The sequence below is a fragment of the Crocodylus siamensis genome, chromosome 2, assembly GCF_052110815.1.
Source record: "Crocodylus siamensis isolate JL-2025a chromosome 2, ASM5211081v1, whole genome shotgun sequence".
Lineage (NCBI taxonomy): Eukaryota > Metazoa > Chordata > Crocodylia > Crocodylidae > Crocodylus > Crocodylus siamensis.
Window position 1 is genome coordinate 275,132,706 of NC_143396.1, and position 20,881 is coordinate 275,153,586.

Below are 20,881 nucleotides of genomic sequence, written 5' to 3' on the forward strand. Positions count from 1 at the left end.
CAGGGCACCACGAAGGCCTTATGATGAAGTATAAACTACAATCTGTAATGGCCCATACAACACATGTTCCTTGTTGGAATAAAAATATTCCAGAATGGATAGCTCAGCTGGACAAGATGTATTGCTAATAGCTTATGTATAATACACTCCAGCAGTTAAGTGTTAGTTGAGCAAGCCTTGCTTAATCTCACAAGTCCAGGCAGATGCTCACACTAGCTCTCTTCTTGCAGAAAGCTGTAGGGGTTTTGCTTACCTTCCACAGCGGGGAGACAAAGGATGAAGACAGAAGAACAAAACACAGCCGTGGACCGGTCGGTTTGCTTGGGGGAGAGGCTCCTCTCCACAACACTTGCTTCCATGGAGGGGCTGTGGGGGGTGGGAGGGAGGCTTTTCTCCGTTGGGCCAGGCCCAGTGCCTTAGAGAGAGGCTGTGGCAACAGCCCTGCTCTGTCACTTCCCTCACCTCAACAACCAGCTGCTTTGGGGCCGACACCTAAAACCAGCTCTGCATTTTCTGCAAACTCACATTTCTCAGGCTGTGTTTCAAGCTAGATTTTCTTCAGTGTCTGACTTAATTCTGGGGTGCCAGTCTCCCGCTGAATTTCAGTGGGATTCAAACACTTGCCTCTGGTTGCTTTGTAAGATAACAGTCAGTCAGCGGTGGACTTCCAAGGGCAGCTCTCTTTAACCACTAGGCAGCAAGCCCTGCATGTCCCAGTTATGTGTTTTTTGCCTCTAAAAGGCCTGACTTGCATCTAGTGCCTGGGAAAGCAGCATTTGACTACAGCTGTTGCCATAGCTGGTGCAGGGCGTGAGCCAAGGCCTAATCCACACTCAAAAAGGTTTGTGGAGGTGTAAAAACTCATAGGCTAAGTCTGCAAAGATGGGCGGCAGGTGCTTTGGCCAAGGTGGCAGTGACCGGGCCCCTGGGCGTGGACCCAGCCCTGCTGGCAGAAGGAGCCTTTCTGCTGCCAGAGCTACCCCAGCTTCCCTGAATGGCGGAGTTTGTCGGCAGATCTGTCTCTCCATGGAGCGCTTGCTGGCAGGTGTGCTGGGTAGAAGTTGTACTGGTTCCCCAAGCGACATGAGCTATGCTAGCAAAAGCTCTCTCATGCCAGTATAACTCTATCTCTGCCAGTGTGAGATGTGCTGACACACACCCCCTGAGCCAACAGTAGCATGAGGGTGGAAGTGTCCAGGGTAGACTAGCGTAATAGAGGCCGGTGAGCAGGAAAAACACCTTGTCCTCTCCTGCTTCCTGGGAGCAGCAGTGTCCTCCGCTTCCTTCACTATGACAAGGCTGGGGCTGTCTTGTCAGGTGAGTAGTGTGACTTCCATATTACTCGAAGCCTCTGGTCTTCTGGGCACAGTTGTGTGTATGACCACGCAGTCAGGAGGTGTCAGACTACAGTGAGCTACCTCTTCAGGCGTGAGTAACAATCAGCTGTTTTAGGGCCTGACCCTTCTCTTCTGCCAGTTCTCTGAGGAGTGTGAATCCAGTGGAAAGAGCTCCAATTCATGCCAGTGTAAAGGAGAGGAGATTTCTGGCTTGTCAGCGCTCTGTTCATGTGATTAGCCTGGCTTAGGGGTAAGAAACCGCATGGTGTTTCACCTTTGTTGCAAGGCACCACGTGTCAAGGGGCCAGTTCATATTTACTCTAAGGGGGCTTTAACCCAGTGTCCCCTATCTAACCAGCAGTTTGGGAGTGCTTCTGCAGGCTCCTGTTGTCACGTCCTCTCTTCAAGCTGCGCTGCGTAACTGCTTACACTGCATACAAATAGGGTTTGTCTCATGACATTTTGGCCAGGAAGGGGAGGAATAAAGCATGTGGAAAAAAATATATTTTTGCTGAAGCCACCGCTCTCCAGAGGCTCGTGTCACAAGATCCCACCTTTGAAAAGGACCACAAAGTGCATCTTGCTGCTCTGGGATGCAGAGGTGAGCCTCACTCATCTTGTACTAGTGCAGGGGTGTCACACACTGTGGCAGCCAGGGCAGGGAGCAGAAAGCAGAGCAGCAGATCAGGCAGGGGAAGAGGACTGGAGTGGCATTCAGGGAAGGTGCAAGGCTTACCTTGTGGTGGGCCTGCCAAAAAGTTTGGCCCGTGCTGTACTAGTGTATGTTCACAGTATTTCCATTATGCCCGCTGGCCTAGTAAGTAGCTTCCAAACATGCTTTGCCTTTCTTCGGAAAAGGCATGCCGACATTTTTGTCATAAGAGTCTTTGGCTCTTTTTCATAAGTCGGGATATGAATTCTGCTGTCTTGATCCAGTTCTAGCATAAGTGCGGTGTGTATATTCCATCTACAGTCCTGTGGCAGTTTCAGGTAGCTAGAAGTTGCTTCTTGTCCTGTCCTGTTCGTGTGTGTAGTGAACAGCTGCTGTGTTTCACCCAAGAAGCAGCTGCATTTCAGCAGTAAATGACTTGATCAATGTATACATGTGAAATCTAATTTCCACCCTAAAGAAGAGTGATCCTTTGAAGGCTTTTTGTTGTTGTTGCTGTTTATTCAAAGTATAGCAGCCTGTGGACAATGCAGACTTCAGTCCTAAATGCAAAGGGAAACCAGATGGTGTTTTCCTAAAAGCCTCACTCTTGCATTATGTGACTGCTGTAAATTGTGCTCATTGTATCTCTGGATTATTATGGACTAGGCAGCACTGTGGGATAAATGCTTCTCTGGTTTCTTATTATAAACCTCACTACATGGGCTTTGATGCTCTGTGTCACTTGTGCACTATTTGTGTGTCATGCTAGGTCCTTGGCAGGTGAAAGGATGAAGGAGGCTGTGATCTTCTCCCTCCCGGGAACAGTGTTAGTAAATAAAGTCTAGTTACAGACTAGCTGACTCCCTGCTGGCCTCTGTGGCATCTCTTGGGGGTGATAACCTTTTGTGACTGGCTCTTGACTTGCCAGATCAAAGGTGTCAGTGAGCTGATGTAAGGATTCTTCTTTGGGGGCATTGCGTAGCTCTGCCATGATTTGCTTCAGCTTGCTTGGTTTAGTGCTGTCAGGGCCTGTGTGCTGGGAGTTTGCTCCCTGTCAGAATTTGTCTTCGCTCCTCACGCATGCAAGGATTTGATTTTTCAGAATGGCACCGGTATTACTTGCATTTGCTTACTGCATGTGCTCTAACCATCTCCCAGGCACTTCTGCTGGGAGTCTGCGTGTTGTCTATGTTCCAGCGGTCAGCTTTCCCATTGTTACACAGTGCAATGGCATTCCTGGATTTCTTTCAGCCATTGCAGTCACCGGCTGTCGGCTTTGTAGAACTTCAGATCCACTAGAGGGCATATGATCTGCCCTGGGAGTGACAGCAGACTGCTAATTGTGGAGAGAGAAGAGTGAGCAAGTGAGTGTGTGTAGCTAGACTAGAGACATAGTTAAGTATATGCAGCAGCCTTCCCTTTTCCTGCAGCAAAGCTGCACAACTGCATTTGCAGGATGAACAGAGAATAAAGCTATAGCTTTGCCTAAAGTATGGGGTGTATTTGGCTGGATGGGGGAGGGGGAGGAGGGAGGGTGAACTGGGGTGTTTGAGCATGATCAGCCCAAAAAGGTTGCTCTAAGGCAGTGATTTTCAACCTTTTTTCATTTGTGTATACCTAAAAATTTTTGAATGGAGGTGCAGACCCTTTTGGAAATTTCAACTGGAGGTGCGGGCCCCTTTGAATTGTAAGTGTGTGTATTCACATACTTTTGATTGATCAGTCATCTTTTGCAGACCCCTTAGACATAGTCTGCAGACCCTCAGGTGTCTGCAGACCACAGGTTGAAAACCACTGCTCTATCAAGTAACTTGCCTAGTGAGATCTCCTGGTAGAATATGAGCTAGTGTCTGACAGTCAGGAAAATGACACCCCAAATTTGCTCAATAAGCATATCAAAATGGCTGGGAAATGCCAGGGAATCATGACTCCTTGCTCTCAGTAAAAGAGCTGCATTCTTCTACCACGCTCCTTGTTGTCAGATCCAAGCATCTTCCATCAGTGTAATTAATGCAAGAGAGATTAGTCACATCACTTGTGTTTGTTCTCTCACCCTCTCCCCAGGGACAGAAACATGTCCGGTGGAGTGGTCTGTTTTGGTAGTGCTTTTGTTGTGTTTTTGGTTTCTGGTTCTTTTTTGTAGCTGCACATCATGGAATAAAGTGACAGGGAGTGGGATTATCTGGCAGAAGAAGGTGTGGTCACTAATATCCAGCAGGAATTTATAACAACAAAACATGCTGAACCAACTTAATTCACTTCTTCAATAGGGTAATGAGTTTAGTGGACAAGGGGAATGCAGTGCATGTGATATATCTGGCCTTTAAAGGTGTGACGTGGACCCATGTACCATTCTCATGTGTGAGCTGGGGAAATGTGGGCTGGATAAAAACACCCTTTGGTGGATACAACATTTTTTAATAAAGCACAGGTGAAGAGTGTCTATGAAAGAATAAATGTGAGACTGGTGATAGGTCTCAAGCAGAGCTCTGCAGGCATCTGCTCCAGGCTCAGCGCTGCTGGACACTTATATTGATAATTGAGATGCAAGGACAGAGGATATGCAGATTTGTATTTACACCCTGGGGTGGGGTTGCAAGTACTTCAAAGGCTGGGATTAAAATTCATAGGGATCTGGATAAATTGGAGAACTGGGCAATAGGCAACAAAATGAAATTTTTTCCTGCCAAGTGGGCTGTGCAGGTGGTGCACAGACTCCTGGCCTTGCCCCCACTATGTGGCAGCAGGAGAAGCAGCTGCTGGGGTCCGACCATGTGCTCACCACTCGGAGTGGGCAGCCGCCAGCCTTCCAGACTGTGTGGCAGGGGCTCCCTTCACACCCGCTCCCCCACTGACAGGGCAGCAGAGCCTTGGCTCCAGCGTGTCCATCCCCTTCACAACGGCCTCTGGCCAGAGGGGAGCCTCCAGTTAAGAAACTTTGCCCCTCATTGTTTTTGTTACTATCTGCCCATTCCCCACTACTTGCCTGTCTCCTTCATCTGTTGCATGTTGTTCTTTAGCCTGTCAGCCTGGTAGGATAGGGGCTATCATTGAATCTGAGGGGATGGTGTCTGTGCTCCAGGTGACTAGCCTCATAGTATTACTGCCGTGTAAGTATTGTCTCATAATCATGTTGGATGCAGCTACGTGATGCAGCAGCGCTCAAGAGCTGGGATTATGAGAGGAACAAAGGGGAGAAAGTGCCTTGCGTTTCCTTTCTGCCCAGCCTTTCACATGCTTTCTCACGCCATCAGACCCTTTCCCAGATCCTGGCACCACAGCCCAGTGCAAGTGCTCCAGCTCGGTGGTCAGGGCCTGCTGGCCCATTTGTGGAGGTTTGCATTCATGTTGTGTCACTGAGGGGAACCTACTTAGTTCATTACTTCCTATTTTTCTTCACAGGCTGATTCTTTCTTCTTGGATCCTGTGGCTTCTTCCTCAGAAGACTGTTGAAGGAATACCTTATAGAAGGTGAATATTCATCTGTTTCTTGGGTACTGTCTCAAATGTGGATGGCAGTAAGCGTTGGAAATGCTCCCAAAGTCCAAGGCCAACATCACGAAAGAATTTCGTGCCGTATTTGACTTCCTTGTTTGTGGGAGTCTCACTCTGATATTGAGTCTCATCCCAGTGCCCTGCTGCTACTCTTCCTTGCAACATGCACCATGAGGCTCTGTTAGTGGAAGGATTTATATAAGAGGAATGAAGGTGCAATCTGGTTCCACTGGAGTCAGTGACAAAACACCTGTTGACTTCAGTGGGATGATGATTGGACCCCTAAAGTCCATGACAAGGCCTGGGACCAAGATATGACTCTGGCAGTAATTGTAGCCATACCTCATTGTTCCCCATAATGGGGGTGATGAGGTGCCATACAGGATGCCTGTTCTGTCTGAAAATCACACCAGTTAAATTTAATGTGGAACCTTCTGTTAAATACCACATAGTAGAAGATGTGAATTGCTGATTTTGATGTTCTGTCTGGCTAGAAAGCTGACTTCAGGAGATGATAAAAAGAAACTGCATTGAGTAGTTCTCCGATGGAGTTTGGCTTGACTCGGTCTCACTTTTTTTTCTTAACTTTTTGATTGATGATCATCGGTTTATAAGCAGAGTGTGTCTGTGCTGCTTCTCTCCTGTCCTCATACCTTACAATAAGTGCAGAAGATTCAGTTAACTAGGGGCATAGGATAGGTTGGAGTCCCTGGGCCTCTGAGTCCAGTCACTTGCTACTGCAGGCAGCCCTGACGTCAACTCTCTCCTCTGGGGTCAAAATTTCAAGGGGGCAAAATTTCATTGGAGGTAAATATTCTATAATATATTTTACCCCTCCCATGCCTTCTCATACACAAATTTCACCTACCCAGATATGGGAAGAAAAGAAATTCCTGCTGCAACCAATCTTTTTAATCAACACCCTGGTACATGTTAAACACCTAGAAATATGTTCTTTTTCTGAATCCATGAGCCTTTATTCAAAAGTAAAGTTGTCAAATTTCATCCCTATCCAATATTCATATCCCCAATTTGGCTTAGTGGATATGAGTGTGTTGCTGATGTTTAAAATAAAGTATCCGAAGAATTATTTCTCATCTCATTGACTTTAGTATGTGAACAGGACAATTACAAAGAAAAAAGCCCTGTGTCTGCCTCTTCACAAATGAATGCTCACAATAGCTATTCTTTGACACCTAAGGTCTTAATATGATCTGTATTACAGTAGCACTGTGAGGTCCTGATTAAGATCACTGCTATTGGGTGCTGTAGAAGCACAGTTTGAGAGGCAATTTTTGCTCTGAAAAACTTATAAATCTGAGTAGCCAAAGGGGATGAGGGGAAGCCAAGACATAGAGGGCATATCTGTATTACCTCAGTGCCACCATGAAGCACGCCGAGCCCTTCTGCTCTCACTCTGTGTGCACCAGCTCCTGACAATAAGGCATTGCAGCTGCTTTGGAGCAGTCCTGAGAGTACAGCCAGCACTGCTCGTAGGCACTCTCTTGGTATGTGCTCACTGGCATCTGCTCAGGGCTCCTCTCAGGCAGCCACACTGCCATGCGCCTGAGATTTGGTGTCTTCAGAGTAGGGATGAGTGGGGGGGCCATTCTCCATGGGGACCTTTCAAGGTCTGGCATGGACGCAATGCTGACAGGCCCAAAGTGAGGAGGTGACTGGACTGAGGTCACACAGCAGGTGTGGAATATTAGCTGGGGCTTTTTTGGCCCAGGTGGCAACACTGGTATAAGCTCTTGCTTTTTGCTCATGTGATCTTGTGAGGGAATGAGTCCATGGCTGGTTATGTACAGCACAGACCAGTGAACTATAGGTAGGAGGAACAGACCTTGGGATCTGGGAAAGCAGACACTTCTGCCATAGAGGTCAAGTATTAGGGATGGTGCCAGGGGTGGGTGACCTGTTGCTCGGGGTATTTTCACTTTACTGCTTTCCTTTCTCTCCTAAATATGAGCTCATGAAGTGTCAATAGCTTGCAACTGACTGAAGTCTGCAATGTGCTTGCCTGAATGGGGGTGCAGGAAGGGGGAGAGCCAGGATCCATGGTTTTTAGTTCCCAGGGGCTAGAGAAGGAAGCATGATGAGAAGCTGTGGTCAAGTAGAGAATGAGGATAAAAAGTGCCTGCAAATGAGGAAAAAGAGGGGCAGCAGCGTTATGACTGCATACTAGAGTGGCCAGTTGTAGGGGGCGGGGGGAGAGGGTCATAATTCAGTGTCAGATGCCTGGAGGACTGAATGGACCTATGTCATGAAATATTTAGTGTCTGCATATAACAGTGAACTGGTTCAATATAGTACTTGATTTTTCACGTACATTTCTGAACCATGCCAGGAGGATTTGAACCAGTTTAACAGGCTTGTATCTCTATTTGCTTCAGGTTTAAGCCACAATTAAACCATTCTGGGCATATCTACATGTACATTTACTGTGCAGTAAGTTACTAGACACCAGCCTAAAAGTGGTTTTTAGACTGGTGTCTACATGCGCAGACATTACAGCTCAGTATTGCTGTAAGTGGATTGACTTTGGACTAAAGTTAGTCCCAAGTCATTTCACACACACAGTATTACTACACAGTATGGCATCTATATGTGCCTCACTGCACAGTTACTAAGCAGGCATAAATTTGCTACCTGCATCATGCAGCTAGCAAATTTATGCCCAAGTTGGCATAAGTTGCTGTAGTTAACCTAAATAACTGCACAGTAAACATACACGTGTAGACATACCCTCTGTTACGTGTACCCATGCAGGCCTGTCTAAGCTTTCTAGGTTCAGGTTGTAGGGTCATGTAAACTCATACCTCCAGGACTGGTAGTGATTCAGACCGATCAACTCTCTGGTTAACCTAGCTCTCTCAAACAATTCCCAGCCCCCTGCCCTTCCTGGCTGTGTTTTCACTCCAGGTTTTGATGTTCCTAGTATTTCTCACTTGGGGTGGCTTACTCACCTGCAGTTTTAGGGTCAAGTCGTCTCCTCTAGACCTCCAAGAAATGCCCAGAGATTGCTGTCCTCTCTCCAGCAACAACTTTGGTACATGGGGCTTGGCTTGGGCCACAGCTTTTCCTGAGTAATACAAGACATGAGCAGGCCTCAGTCCATCCAGCAGAGGGCAGCAGTTCACGCTCATCAACACAGTACAACTTTGATTAGCCTCAAAAGAGCCAGCCACTGCAAGGACTATGGGAGGTTATATATAACTAACTCATTCACAAAGAATCATACAGTACAGAACAGGCATGAAAAACACCACACAGACTGCTGGCTTCATCTAAGCTAGCAGGTTATATTTACACTACCACTAGCTCAGGAGCCCACTTCCTCTCAGTGTCCCTTTTAATACAGGGCAATTTGTTGATTAAAAATTATGTTATCACTTTCAGTGCTACCTATTATTTCCACAGGAACTTGGCCTCTTGCCCTTTCTTTGGTAATTAGGACTTCTGGATGCTCTTCTGCCTCACACTATTTAAAAGACAAGGGTCTTGTAAAGCAAATCCAGAAAGAAAGGAAAAATGCCAGTGTCTTATTTTCACAGTTACATTTCAGACACCAAAAAAGGGCTCTTTTTTCAGTGATATGTGCATGATACATAAACCACCTGTATCATAATACTGCACATTACAGGTCAGTACAAGAACATTGATGTATGTGCTGTCTTTTGTGGTCCAGTTCACAAGGTGAGTTAAGACATTCTATATTTGTTCCACTAATATATGAATTGCTCTACTCTAGTTACTTCCTCACCTTTCCTGCCTGCCCTGTGCCATGACAGCCAAGAGCTGGGAGCGCATATTGGTACTTGTAATGCCTTGGTGGGGCCTGTTGCTTAAAATGAAGAATATGATGCAGTTTGGGCAGGATCTGGAAGCCGAGCTGTGCATTTGCACTTTCTCTTTGTCCTCATCTCTGAGCAGTTGGAGTTGGGCCCAGCTACATGGATTCTCATCTGCCCTTGTTGCTGTGGCAACCAAGAGAGGATGCTACATGGGGGTGCTGCATGGTGACAGAACTGAAGATTTCCTGCCCCTCCAGATAGAAGTTAGATTTGACAGAAGTTAAATTCTGTCAAAGACAGAAGTTAAATTTGTTGCACGATTGGTCCCTTGAAAAGACTTGATAGCTGTGCCGTAACAGAAGTGCACAGCTACAGAGCACTTTAAAAGTCCCCAATCACACAGCAAATTAACCCTCATTATATGAGGCTTTAAAGCAAGGTGCTCCAAAGTGGAACACCTTCATTAACTTTTGTCTGATTAGGTGGTAGGTCTGATGCTCCAATCTACTGCACCCCTCTCCAGCACAGGCTGGGCAAAGCTTAGCCTGAGCTCCCTCCCCTCCCTTCTCCCCCCTCCCCCCTCCCGTTGTGCAGACAGTATGGAGCTGCGAGGGAGGGGGCAGGGCTAGGGAGGAGAAGCTGCAGACATGAAGCTGGATCAGCTCCAAATTGGAGCTTGATCCCCCCACCCTCATGACCCAACAGTGAATGTCTGTTGGTTTGGGAGGGTTGGTCTAATTCATGGTGCTTTCTGTAAAGTGCCATGAGTTAGACCAGGGAGCTGCACGTCTGTCAGTACCTTCTGTTTCATTGTCTTTTGTTAATTTATCCTCCCATACTCCAGGACTGATTGGGACCATGGCCCGTAGCAGCCAAGAGTGTGAGAGGCTTTCTTAAACAGGTAAAAGTGATCCTTTTATTTGCCATAGAGGTAAGGCTGCAGCTGGGAATCAAGAGGTTCCCTTTCCCCAGAGCAATGCCTCTGCAGCAGTTTCAGCACCTACCAAGCTCAGAAAAGAGACCCCAAGAGCAAATTTTGTCCCCTGGTGACATCCAACAGCAACACCACTTAGCTACTACCCGTGGCATTTTATTTCTACTACTGGCCTTCACTGTAGATATTAATTACAGCTAGCAGGAAAGGTGAAGCTCATTCAGTCCTGTGCCCCCGAAAGTGTTTTCAATGCCAGGCAGAGATTCTAGGCTTATTGGGCACAGCAGGGCAGGACATGTTATGTGAAGGCAATGTCTTCGATAAAACAAAACTTTTGTGGATGTGTCTGCTTCATTGGAAGAGGTTGCTGATGTTATTTCATCTAAGAAGGAAATAAGCACCAAACAACCAAAACCACACCAAAACAAAAAAAAAAGCTGTGCGGCTTTATTTATTTTTTTTGGTCACAAATATTTTTTCAGTAGGTTGTAAAGTTTTTGTTTTTTCTGTCTAGAGCTGAAAATTTGGGAGCATTTTTTTCCCTTGCTGCTGTTTATCTACCAGCTCAGTTTGGTTCCCTTCCTGACCGTAGACTTGGTGACATTAAACTCTCAGCTCCTCTGAGCTCCTTAGATCTTACTAACTTTGAAGTGTGCAGGGGAATAATTATCTGAAATAAGCCTGGCCCCCGATAAGCCAGGCCCCATGAAACCATACTGCTTTTTTATTTTCTTGTTTTTTGGGGGGGTCACTTGAACCGTGGGCCTGACCTTGCAAGAAGCTGAAAAACTGCTTTGACTCCCAGTGAAATTAGTGAGAGCTGAAGGTACTCTGCATGAGACTGCGCCTTCTATGCCTACTGCAAACAGAGGCACAGTATTTATTTACCAAAGCACAGATTCTCTGTATTTCATCACTGCACCCAGGAGAAATTGCCTCTTTGGGAGAGCTGAGGAAAAAACAGAGAGCAATTTAAAGGAGCTTTGTGGCACTCATTCACTTGCATGTGCTGTTAGATTAATGACCAAGCCTTCTGCTAGGAATCTTGCAGCAACATTGGTGCATCGTGGCACTTACTTGATGTAACTTTTTTAATCCATGGAGGAGAAAGAAAGGAGAAGCTTGGAAATGATGCTGAGCAAGATTTTTCCCCTGAAACTTTTAAAGGAACAAATTCACAGATTTGGGAATATCAAGACATCTTGGAAATTTTGCCTCAGTTTTGCATACGTTAGCTTTTCCCCTCCAAAATTCAAAACATTCCATTTCAATATTCTCAGGGGAAATGTTTCAAGTTTTTTAATTGAAATTCTTTGTATTTTGTCCTTCGATTGAAAAAAGTCTTGGAATCCAATCCAAAGATTTAATTTTGGGTTGAACAAAGTATTTCCTGCATACACCCAAGATGCTTTTCTTCCAGTTAGGAGTAGCTGGGACACAGACACCTCACCTAGATCAGGAAAACAGACCTTATGATGAGCGGCTGAGAGCCACAGGACTCTTCAGCCTGGAAAAGTGCAGGCTCAGGGGTGATCTGGTAGCCACTTATAAGTTTATCAAGGGTGCTCATCAGGATCTGGGGGAATGTCTGCTCACCAGAGTGCCCTAAGGAATGACAAGATCGAATGGTCACAAACTCCGCCATGACCGATTCAGGCTGGACATAAGGAAGAACTTCTTTACTGTCCGAGCCCCCAAGGTTTGGAATAGACTGCCGCCGGAGGTGGTTCAAGCATCCGCTTCGAACACCTTCAAGAAACATTTGAATGCTAATCTTGCTGGGATCCTATGATCCCTGCTGACTTCCTGTCCCTGGGCAGGGGGCTGGACTCAGTGATCCTCCGGGGCCCCTTCCAGTCTGAAGGTCTATGAAATCTAAATCTATGCCTCTCTTCCCCTGTGTCAGGGCTTGGGAGTGAAGGGATGGGTCGACCACTAGGATAGCTCTGCCCCAGCCTGGTATGTGACTCACTTTAGTCATTAGATATAAAGTACCTTCTGGTGAGCACTAGGTCCCAGCACATTGACTGTCCTGGCGCCCTTTCCCCTCAGGATCTGAAAACGATGGGGTCGGGAAGGCAGTTCACGGGCTGCGTGGGAGTGCACGGTTCTCATCTTGCACGCATAGCTGGTTCTGGCTGAGAAAGACCCACAGCTGCTGTAGAGGCAAAAGCTGCAAGGTTAGGGCAGGAAGGGTGGGGACAAAGTACATGAGTCATGGTCATAAGTGACTGTGCACATACTTGCTGTGGGCACCTAATTTGGGAAGTGAAAACATTTACACCTACAGATCTGGAGGCCAGGACCAAAAGTTTGGCCAGGTATATAGTGCCTAACTACAGCCCTACAATAGACTAGAAATTGGCCTAATCCTTCATATCATACACACATCTGTATTTGCTTTTCCCTGTGCGAAGACGGTCCAGTCCTTAGATCATGGGCTCCTGAAACGTAAAGAAAAGGAAAGTGAACATCACAAAGGAAGAGGGGATGTGCTTCAGCCTCTTCATAGTGTTCACCACCCAGGACCTCCTTGCTTAGCAGCTGCTGCAATAATCCACTTCTGGGGGCACATGCCAAGTGGTTATTCTTCCTTTAGGGACCAGAGATTTCTGTGGCATATGTAGCTTCAGTGCTTCCTTTTTTGTGTTGTTCTGCACCTGAAATTTCTAAGAGTTCTGTCAGTATATGATAAGGCAACCATTTTATAATCAGAACTGCTGCTGCTTGTAACAGAGGAACAAGGAAGTGTACTCTCATGAAGAAACCTTACCTTTCTTTACCCCAGTGTGTTGCTCATGCTAAGAAATCATTTTAAACTGTAAATACAAAGCTGCTCTTTATAGGGGTGAAATGCACATTAATGTCTATCTCTGCACATCCTGTTGGGAGATGGTCTTTTCCTTCTGAAAACAGTTTGTAGAATTTAATAGAAAATAACTTTTCTGTACGTCTTTTTTTTTTGGTCTTTGGTTTTTTAGACCATCATTCAGAATGAACTAGAAGCCTCTGTCTTTGTTGGGGGAATTTTAGGTGCAGTTTTTATTTTTGGTTTTCTTGAGTATTTAGTTTAATTTCAGCAGCACCCTGTTGGCTTTGTTTCCCATAATTTCCTTCTGACTTTTTCAAACTATTGGAAGTTGGAGAAGGTTTCCCTTCCTCCATACACAAGTTGCAATGTATCTTTTGCTATTCACTCAAAAGGACTTTTGCTGTAGGCTATGGAAAACAACAGAACTAGATCAAAGAAAGCCTGTGCATGCTCAAAAGGGATGGGGGGGAGGGGAAGTGGACACAATGCAGCTTGTCTACAGCACTCCCTCTGTAGCATACTGTATCTCAGCTGAGAGCACAAAATGGCCACTTGGTTGATGCACCCATGAGAAGCATCCCTTTTGTCAGGAATCCTCTGTAAAAAGTATTTTTTCCCTGGGAAATGCTGAAAAAGAAACCGCTCACTGGACATTTTCAGTGTTAAATACATTTTCAGCTTTAAAAGATTTTGTGTTTTTGTTTTTAAAGTTTTGAACCGCTGAATTTAAACCTTCTATTTTGCATGCATCCCTGCAGCCACATTCCACTCTTGGTGCACACGCACTTCATGAGCTCAAGCTCAGGGACTTTTCTGGCCAGCTGTGCCTGTACAGTATGTATGTGCCTGCTCCACCTCAAGTGATACACCGAAAAGTTGGAGTATGCCAACACAACTTCATTTCCTCTCAAGCATCGCCCTGCTCGGGATGGAGATGCTTGTTTCCTTCAGACTGGAGCAAACTCTTAATCTCCTTCAGCTCTAGATATGTAATGACCTGTGTGGTTCTACCAGAGTTTTCCTTGCAGCCTCCTGACAACCTTAAAACGTTCCTTGAACCTTGAATGGCCCCCACAGGTGTGTCTCAAAGAGCAAGAACATACGATTTCCTGGGGACAAACAGCAGCAGCACATATTTATGCCACTGCTGCTTGTCCCTGGGGAACAGCCCTGTACCCGCACTCTGGTGCATGGGTAGTTGCCCCGAGTAGGGTAGGAGAGGCTGGAGCCAGCACCTGGGCTAGCCCCAGCAGCCCTACCTGGAGTCCTAGGTGCCTCCTGGGGCTGCAGCAGTCTGGGTGCACGGAGCCTGGCTGGCAGCCAGAGCATGTGCGCCACCCCTCTTTTTTCTGGCATGGGTTTTTTTTTTACACCAGGAGATCCTGATGTAAAAAAAACAAAACCCCACCAACCACTGTGCTGCAAATTAGCAGCGCAACAAATGCGTGCATGAGCAGTATGTGCAGTTTCCAGCACCGCAGATGGATTTGTGGTGCTGCAAACTGCACATGCATGCTTGTCTGCACACACCCCTTGAGGCTGCCAGGATTCAAGTATTGCCTGTCATGTGGCAAGGTTATGCCAGTAAATAATGGATGTTCTGAGTGTCTTGACTGCCTAGGAGCATTCAAATGCTCTGTCTGCAAGTCTTCTTCCTCCCAAATTCATGAGAGGGAGGCAAAGCTACAGGTATCTCTTGGGGAAATTGAAGGGGGTGGCTCAGATCTCGATGCCCAGGACCCCTAGGACAGAGAAGTTAATGTTGCTAGAATGGGCATCTCACCTTACAGATCTTCAGCTGCAAAACTGGTTAAAAAAACATTGTTCAATGGCGTAAAGGTCAGGGGCCCAAGGAAAGCCCCTGGGGGGAGCTTGCTACACCCTACCAGTCTTTTACCATGACTCAACAGCCACAAGAGGTTCTTGGTAAATGTCAGATGATTTCAGTGTCAGTGACCTGGTACTCAAGCATCAAGTTAGGAAACCAATGCTCACAGCACAACCCTAGGCCTCTGCTTCCTCCTGGGATGTAGCTCCTTCAGTGTCTGCTTTGATAGCCTCAGCAAATGAAGGGGCAACTTAGGCAATAATTCCCACTGCACTGAGGCATTAGGCACTGGCTACATTACTGCCCAGAATACTGGGATAAATCCAGAGGCAGATAAACCCCCACTGTGTTCACAGAAACACAAACACCTGGTGATACGATGAGGCTAATGACTCTTAGGCTGATCTCCTCCCCTCTGGTTCTGCCTGGCACCCCACAGCTAGACGAGTTCATAAGCTCCAAGACCTAAAGAGGGTGATCTCTATGATGCAGACCCCAGGGAAGAGGCAGAGGAGCCAACACACAAACCGGGAACATTCTCCACTCTGCCTCAATGGAGAAAGTGATCTTGCTTGTAAACATGGAGATGGTCTCATTGATAACAGCCATGAAAGCCCCCAGGAAATATAACCCCCACTCAGGAGTAGAGAAATATTTCTTTTATCCATCCAGTCCCACCCTTTCAAAAGCAAGGCATCAATTCACCAAACATAATCAGTCTGCAAGATAAGGAAGCTGGATTTACTAGACCATAACACAGTCTCCTTCATGAGCTTGCCTTTCAGGATCGCTAATTATCAGGCCCTGCTGCTGAGATATGATTTCCTGGTCTCTGAAGGCCTTATCTCCTTCATGCCTAAGCTGCTACTTGGTGCCCAGTATCAGTGTGTCTCAGCTAATTTTAGGTAGACTCTGATACCAGGTGGGGCTAATAGTATAATAACCTGGTGTTAGCCTCTGCAGCTGTGCCTGCCGGAGACTTGAGATTGGCTCCTGGGATGGGTTCTCAAGTATTTAAGGCCTTCTATTAATCATTGAGCTTAGGCTTTGTAGCATGTGTTCTTCCTGCTTCTAGAACTTAGCTGGTTTGTCTTGCTTTCTGGTTCTGATTTTTGGCATGTTCTCTAGCCCGATGTTTCAGACTGTCCTCATTCTAGTTTGCTGTGTAGGGCCCTGGCCTTTGATATGTTGGCCAGGAGCAGGGAAACATCAACAAAGCAGATTTACCTGGTAAAGTGGGTGATATTTATTTTGTTTTTGGTGTACAAGATTTCTAAGTCCTTATGAGACATCAGTCTTGTCATCCTAAATGCTTTCTCATAGTTAAAACAGTGTCTTCCCTAAGCTTACTGGAAGAGCACCTAGAAGCTTTTGCAGCTCCCTTTCTACCAATAGGCAGCTAGATAGTGTAAAATCTTCTCTAGAGCAACCTACAGTCCACAGACTGGGTCTGGCCTACAGATGTGGGGCTCTGGTAGTATTTGACTTGGGGATGCCTTGATATAGGAGCACTATTCTCCTGTGCTGCTATGGCACTGGAAGTGAGGTCCTAGTGTTTGCCACCTCTGACCCAGGGTGAGTCACTTTCCCTGCAGGTGGAAAGGGTTGCCTACCCCTATTCTAGTGATATTCTCACCAGTGCAATGTTGATTCAACTCTGGGATCTTAATCCAATTCAGTGTTTGCTGTGAGATAGGGATGAGCCTGTGCCTTGCTTTTCTGCCTACCTGGTCATTCCCCTGCCTCCACTGCAAGGCAATAAGTAATGTAAAGTAAATCAATTTATGTTTGAAAAGGGGGTGTTGCAGAAGAGTGTCTTGGGACAAATGTGGGGTGTCTTAAGCCTAAAAAGTTTAAGAACCACCAATATAGTCTCACTGGGCCCAAGATTCAAGACAAATGCTATAGTGTTCCTTGATTAAGGTGGCCTTGATCACTATCATCTCAGGGGGAAGGGTGGAGGAATCTAAACCCTGAAGAGATGCAAAATCCTGATGGGTCCCCCATACACAACTTTCTGTCTTTAAGAAAATGCCCCACGTTCCTGCCAACAACGGATATGGAATTTCATCAAAACTAGTAAATCCACCTCCTAGCACTTTGTGTCTCAAATCCTATTATCCTGCATAAGAGGCAGGCCTGAGAAACTCAGAAACAACAGAACCATTCAAGTGATGTTCTACCTCTTGGTAGAGCTCACTGTGCCTTTCATCCTCTCTGCTAAGACTTTTTAAATGGTTCTCTGTGTGAGGATAGTCTATGAAATAAGCATACGAAGATCCACCATGGCTATCACAGGACACTCCACTGAAGCTCAAGTGACATCCACAGCATCTCTGAAAAACAAGCCCTTATTCAAGCACTGGTAAAGTGTCTATTTGCACTGTATCCGAAACTTCTGTGTCAGGTGCTGTATGCAGCAGAGGAGAACCTCAATTGCCATTCTGCTGAGACCTGGAGATCCCACCTCTGAATGGGCAGGTAACTGCTTCATCACCCACAATGGAATGTGCATCTGGACAGTCTCTAGGACTAGGGACAGAAGTTATTCACACATTAGTATAAATGACTGTAAACCAGTTCAAATCTGTAATACAACAGAAGTTCAGTGCATATAAACTGCTTTCAAAATAGCTGAAACCAGTTTAAGATAAACCTGGATGAATATAGTATCAGACCCAACTGATTTAGGTTAAGCTGGTTTATTTAACTTCTGTCTCAGATCCCTCCAGACTCAAGTTAACTCACAGTCCTCCAGTATCCCAGGTGCTTCGCACCTCCTCCACAAATCCCCCTGCCCCTCAGAGTGGGCTGGCTAGCCTTGGTCCAAGCTGTCTGTTCTGGCCCAGCAAGAAAATGTGCTCTGGTACCCCCTGGCTACTGGCCTGAGCCACTGTAGGCATGTGCCTACATTTCCAGAATCAGAAGTGCATCGGTGATGTGTAGGGGGGGTATGGGAAGAAGCATGTGCCCCACCCCCGAGATTGGCCGCCTTTGGCCTCTGCAGGCAGTCACTGCTCACCACTTGTGACCCCCCTGCTGCTGACATGTCCGCCAGCGTCTGTGGGCAGTCCCTGCTTGCTGCCGACGCCGGCGTCTGTGGGCCATCCCTGCTCACCGCCGACTACAAATGGTGCCCCACCAGTCTTGGCAGGCACCAGTCATTCATGCAAAAGTGATGTCTGTTCACTTGCTTATTGGTCCAATCTACGCAGCTTAGACAAACCTACAAGACAGAATCAACTCAGTCTTGGGCTTTTGACTGTACTTAGCCTAGAAGGAGCAAAAGTACTTGCTTACCTCACAGTAATATTAATTTGTTGAGATGTGTTGTCTATATGCACCCACCCTCTGTTCCTTCTGCCTTAAGAGTCCTGTCATCTGACCCCAGCACTCTTTCCTGCCTAGGCAGGGGGTCAGACTCGATGATCTGTTGAGGTCCCTTCCACCCCTAGCATCTATGAATCTCTTGGTTTCCAGGACTGAGAGGAAACTAAGGGCATTGGTATATGAGTGAGCTAGTGAAAGAAAAGCTCTGGGTATGAATTTACAACATTCTAGCTACTCTGTTGTCACTTCTCATATGCATGTTCTTATCTTGCAGTAGTGTGACATACCTTACCCCAAGCTAGGGGTAGAAGCATGCACACAGACAGGTATCATGAAGGAGCTAAAGTAAGCAAGGTGTGGACTTGCAATATCTCATGGTAACTTGCTTGTGTGCCCATGTCCTGAGGTGTGCACTGTTGCATATGCCATTAGTGCAGAGCATGAGGAGCAGCAGTAGTTTCAGTACTGTTAGCCAAAAGGTCTGAACCAAAGTGCATGAGGTATATGTGGATCCGTAGTGGAATGTGCAAGTGAATAACTTACCTTAAAGGACTTCAATTCCTAGAAGTCCTCGGAGGCAGCTCCCAGCCCAATCAAACTCTTCCTTTACCCTGAGCTGGGGCAGCACCCAGCCTGCTAGTATCCCACCTGGGCAGTCTTGGGAGGCACTGTCACCAGGGACAGAAGGACTGCAGCCTCCTACAGCTCAGGAGCCACTCAGCCTGCTGGCAGCTCACCTCCTGGCTGCAGGAAAGGCAGGTAATGTCCACTGAAAAAAAATAAAAAGGATGTAGTTTAGTTTGCAATGATGCAAACTCATTTAAAACCCCCAAACTCTTGCACATGTACAGTGTGATGACATTAAGCCACACAACGTGACATTTTTGTCACATGTGCATAGTAATGGCATCACGTATACAAGCACCCTAGGGCTGCTAGTGCCTCTCCTGAACACTGAATCTTAGCAATCTCATGCCAGGATGTATAACTAGGACCCTGCTCCTAGGCAGCTTGTGCTGCCTGCAGTATGTATGATAGCAAGCTGGATACCTGCTGTAACATGGACAAGAGGGGCTGCTAAGGAAGCTGGGGATGTTCTTCAAACAGCTTGTTTCCTCCCTCAATGTAGTATCTGCCAGGGTGTCAGGGTTGAGGTATCTTCAGGTTCTCCATACTGTGGATGCCTTGGGCACAGTGATTATCAGCCTAGCTGTTCCTAGGCCTATACAGAATGTGCCAGCTGGGACCAAGAGCCCATCCAAGAAACTCATTTAAGTTGAGGAAGTAAGAACAACTGTGCCCTGAACAAAGGGGAGGAAAAGGTAGCTGGTGAGTCATGCCTGGGAGAGATTGGAGGTTTAAAGGGCTGGCCTCATGTAAATCACCTAGCTGCTTTTCTTCCAGTTCCCCTTTAAACAGCTGCCCTCTACTTCTATACTGTGTGAGACTGGAGAAGGTTTTTAGCTTTCTAAGTAAGGAGGGGTATACAATTGTAATGGTGATGGCTTCTGCCCACCCTTTTGCCTAGGGGTGTTAGTCCTGGGGTGATGTGAAGAAGGGCAGAGGGGAAGGAAGACATGGAAAATGAGACCTTTTGGGAGGTAATAAATGAGAGAGCAAAATGACAGTATAATAGAAAAGAACTGGTGGGGAGAGAAGCATATACACTGAAAGCCTGGGAGGAGGAAAGACTGTGTGGAGGGAAAGTAAGGAAAAGATTGGGAGGAAATGGAAGGTCAGAAAAGTGTTAAATGGGAGAAAAAGAAGGATATGATGGATGAAGGAGAATGAGTTGATGTGAGAAACTTTTTTTAAATTAATATATTCAGTGAAGGTACAAAGGGGCAGGTGAGAGAAATATTTGGAAAGTTTGGGCCTAAGAGAGGGTGACACCAAGTGAAGGGGAGAGACAGAAGGTTGAGGATGTGAAGAGAGCAAATGACTTGAAAGGGGACATTGTGCTTCTAGGGACAATAAGAGCCAATGCTGCAATGTTTGAAAAAAATGTATAGATGCTTCTGATGGTGAAATATGGTCAGTGAAAGTCAAGAAAGAGAGAATTGTTCTGCAAAGAAGGAAGTGAGGAGTGCAGCGACAGAGCCAGAGTCCCTGACAACTATGGAAGAGTACTAGTAGTCACTTTTTCTTCCCTTACAAATTAAAGTTAAGAAAAAGAAGCAAATCTTACTGTTGTACTGCAGCAAGCCTGAGGTACTTCAGTTGCTATAACCCTGGTGTTTCACCCATACATCGTGTGCATGTGCACAAGTACTTTGGCCCAGTTTACACAGGACTCCCTTATTGCACTGACTCAGACTGGCATTTTGTGCCACTAAGGATGAGCACTAACAGGTTCTCCTTGCCGGCAAGATTTCTATCACTAATAGCAGGGATCCTACCTTTAGTCTGGTGCCCCACACCACAAAAACAAACCTTTATATTTACAAGGGTGAAGGCAGCCTTTACCTTTCACCACTCAGCTCTGTGGGGTATAATAAATCCCCCTCAGCTTGACATCACAGACATCATGCTGGGCCCCACATACCTTAGAGGGGCCCTGATATTTTTAGCTTGGCTTTGCCTGCTTGCCTTTGATATTACAGCTCTGGTGGCATAGGCTCCCAATATGCACTAGTGCTTTTGGAGATTGCACAATTTGCAGGCTTTGCATAGTTACGTTACTTGAGCAATAAACT

General features: G+C 46.4%; 1 long non-coding RNA gene across 1 annotated transcript in view; it reads left to right on the plus strand.

Annotated features, from left to right (window-relative positions):
• The first annotated feature begins 1,713 nt into the window (after positions 1-1,713).
• LOC149872227 (uncharacterized) overlaps positions 1,714-20,881 on the plus strand; it is a 64,622-nt gene continuing 45,454 nt past the window's right edge. The window contains exons 1-2 of the long non-coding RNA XR_016440377.1: positions 1,714-1,938; positions 5,392-5,460. This is a non-coding gene — a long non-coding RNA (uncharacterized LOC149872227). The remainder of the gene's footprint in view (positions 1,939-5,391; positions 5,461-20,881) is intronic.